This window comes from Tupaia chinensis, unplaced genomic scaffold (assembly GCF_000334495.1).
Source record: "Tupaia chinensis unplaced genomic scaffold, TupChi_1.0 Scaffold000037_4, whole genome shotgun sequence".
Taxonomy (NCBI): Eukaryota; Metazoa; Chordata; class Mammalia; order Scandentia; family Tupaiidae; genus Tupaia; species Tupaia belangeri.
In genome coordinates this window covers 848,219-851,884 of record NW_006159487.1, presented here as the reverse complement: position 1 = coordinate 851,884, position 3,666 = coordinate 848,219, and positions in this window count along the sequence as shown.

Here is a 3,666-nt window from a genome sequence, read left to right as displayed (position 1 = left end):
AGCCGGAGGCTGGGGTGCCTGAAGTGGGAGGAGCCAGAGGGGCGGGGCCTGCGCGCGGAGGCGGAGCAGAAGGGACCTGCGTTCACACTCCGCGTCGCCGCGGGGTGCGCCTCCCCTTCATCTCCCATCGCTGTCCTCGCTGATCCCGAGTCCTGGTCTCTGCCCTCGCGTGTTTACCTCTGCAGCGTTGCGGGGCTTTCCAAACCTTCTGAAGTCAGCATCACGGGAGGAGCGAGCGCAGAGGACACGGGGCGCAGGGCGCAGGAGTGTTGGCATCCGCGGTCGCTCCGCGGTCCGGCCTTGCTGCAGGCTGGGACGCACCGGCTGGGCGCTGGGCAGCGCTCTTAGGTTGGCCCTGCGAGGCGCCGCGCACACATGGGTCCGGAACTGGAGACCGGCCAGCAGGTGGCTTTTGGGGCCAAGCCTTCGCGGACGAGGCGACGCCCACGTGCTTCTGTGCCCCGCTGTGCAGAGGCGGGCACGGAAAGCAGTGTGTGGGAGGCTAACGGACCACTGTAGGAGAATTGTACAGAAGTCTCGAGTCTCATTCATTTTTTTAAATTTTGTTATTTTTTTACTTTATAAGAGAAAGAGGGAAAGGGTGAGACCGGTGTTTGTGACCACTCTCACCTGCTGCCTTCCAGGGCACAGCTGAGCAGGGCCGCCGAGTCACCTTGACCCGCCCCGCCCAGCCCCGCCTCAGCCTCAGGCCTCCAGATCTGCCTCCTGGCAGGCACCGTGTATCCTAGGCGGTGGTTTTCCCTCCTTTCAGGACAAGAGGGGAGGTCAGCGCATCTTTCTTGGACCTGCTAATTTCCTTTGGTTTGGCTTTTTTTTTTCCTCGCCTTTAGTTCAAAATGAAGCTCATGCTAAAGGGATATCATTGCGGCGGCGAGTCCTCCCGCCCACCAGCAAGCCTCACCCGGCCCTTCCCTTATTCCCAGCCTCTCAACCCTTTCCTTCCCCTGGCAAGCCCAGGGCCATGTTCCAGGGACCACTGGAGAGGGGTACAGTCAGAGCGATTTAGGCCCTTCAGCCTGTGAGGTCAGTGCAGATCAAACATGGCACTTCCTACTCTGGGGGGTGGGCAGCAGGGGTAGGGCCTCCACTTCCCACCCACCTGCAGCCCCAGGGCTTCTGGAGGTTCCTTCTCCATAGGGGGTCATTACTGTGGTTGCCAGTTCCACTGTAGAGACTGGGGATTATTGAACCCCCTGCATCCCAGGAAGAGAGAACACAAAGGGAGCTCTTAGGGGCCGGCCAGTGATGTGGTGCTTAAGGGCACTGGGCTCCCACATGCATGACTGCGGTTCGAGTCCCGGACCTGGCAGCTTGCTTTCTCACTTTCTTTCTCACTCTGTCTCTGTCCTGCTCTCTCCCTCTAAATAAATAAATAAAATAAAGTCAAATAAAATAATTCTTTAAAAAAAGTAGCCCTTAGCCTGGCTGCAGAGGGCAGGAGGTGCTGAAGGGTCCTCCCCGTTGAGCTGAGGGAAGTGTGTGGTCTGGGTCCTGGTTGGTCCCCAAAGGTTCATGTGTCGGAATCTGGCGCTGGGGTGCTGGCATTGGGCACAGTGAGACCTCTCTGAGCGAGAGCGAGGCGTGGCAGGCAGCCCTCCCTGGAGACGGTTGGCACATGTGAGCGGGGTGTGCCCGTGTGCCAGCTCTCACAGCAGGGCTCGCCCAGAGCGGCTCGTAGGAAAGGAGGAGCCAGGTCCACTCTGTCCCCCTGGCCTGCCCCTGCCCCCGTGGCCCACCGGAGCACCAGGGTAGCCCATGCCGGGGACCTTCCAGCCGCCAGACCACCCTCTGTGTGTCTTGAGCCGCGCGGCCTCAGCAGGCATTTCTGTTTAGCACACGGTAGCAGATCTGTGCGGACCAGAGGGGTGACAGCTCCAGGTCGGGGTGAGCAAGGGAGGGTGGGCCCGGTGGGGTGGGAGCAGGGGAGGGGCTGGGGGCATCCTGGAGGAAGGCGATGTAGAATGTGCTGAAACGTTGGAGGTCCTTTAAGTTTATTTTCACCAGTGTGAGAGACAGAGAGATAGAGACAGAAAGACAAGCACCTGTGACAGGGTCTCATGTCTCACCAAGACCCTCCCACACCCAGCCTTCCATGCCCGTGAGTAGATATTGGGGGGAGCCAAACCCTGGTCAGGCCACAGCCCAAGGCGTGGTGAGGTGGACCCCGACTTGCGGGGTCCTCAGCAGCTGGACAGAGGGCTGCCCCGGGCGGGGTTATCCACCGGGAAGGTGGCCAGCCCGTGGCCCTGTGGCCCGGCCCCTCCAGCCCTTCACCACCTTTGAGCCACTCTACAGTTCTGCAGGTTGTGGACGGGGCTGGCAGGGCCCAACGAAGACAACCTCTTTCAGGACCGCAGGGTCCTAGGAGCCCTGGTCCGGAACCAGGGATGAAGCAGATAAGGTGGCTGTCGGTGATGGGGCTGCTCTCGTGCGCGAAGTCAGCCTCTGCCTGCCCGGATTTCCTCGTCTGCCATCACCCTCACCGCAGAGCGGAACTGAGCGGAGAAGTGATGAGCCCAGCGGACCCTGCGGGGGGCGGGCTGCCCCCTCCATAAGTGTTAAGGAGTTTCATCTCTCTGACTCACCTGGACACCACCAGGAAATTAAAGAAGTGACACATGGAAGCCAGCAGGTGGCGTAGCAGGTAAGGTGCTGGACGGCCACTTGGCTGCCTGTGGTTTGAGTCCCATCTGAAAATCACGCCGGGGGCATGTGCGTGCATTCTCAAAATCCCGGGAGGAGCGTGGAGGAGAAGGGACTGCAGCATGCCTCCCCCCACCCAGGGTGCGATGTCTCACTTTCCCTGTCTTTCTCCAGCGAGTACACACGCTCTATGGCAAAACCTAAAGAAAAGAGAAAGAAGACCGCGCACGGGTGGCAGAGTTGACAGTGACTGCATGCGCTTAGTCCAAGAGTCAGATAGGCTTAAAAGGATTTCTCCAGCCACTGGGTCTGGGACTCGAACTGCAGGCAGCTGTGCGGATCCAGCACCTTAACCACCATGCCACCTACTGCCCTCAGAAAGTTTGTATTTTACAAAGAAAAAAATGATTATTTTGACTTTGGAAATGTGGATATTTTTATTTTCTAGCGTTTGAATTTTTTTCAAGAGAGAGGTTTTTCAATAGGGCACATGAGCTCGCTGGAGAGACAGAGAGAGACAGAGAGATAGATAGTGAGAAATCACCCCCTGGCGGGATGGCCACACCACAATCCCTTCTCCTCCATTCTCCTCTTGGGATCTTGGCCACACACGCACACACATCCAAAGTGAGTTTAAGGCCACTGGGTCTGAAACTCAAACTACAGTCGACTATGTGAGAATCCAGCAACGTAACCATTATGCCATCTGCTGGTCCATAGAGTTTGAAATATTTTTTAAAGAACTATTTTATTTGGGGCCAGCAGGGGGCATGCTGGTTGGAGCGCTGGACACTCCCACATGGCGGACAGTGGTTCAAATCCCGGACCTGCTGCCTTGCTCTCTCACTTTCCTTCTCTCTCTCTCTCTCTGGTCAAAACAAAGTAAATAAATGAATAAGTACAATTAAATAAGTAATAAAAAAGAACTATTTTATTTAAATTTATTTATTTATTATTTAAATTTGACCAGGGAGGGACAGAGTGAGAGAGAGAGAGAGAGAG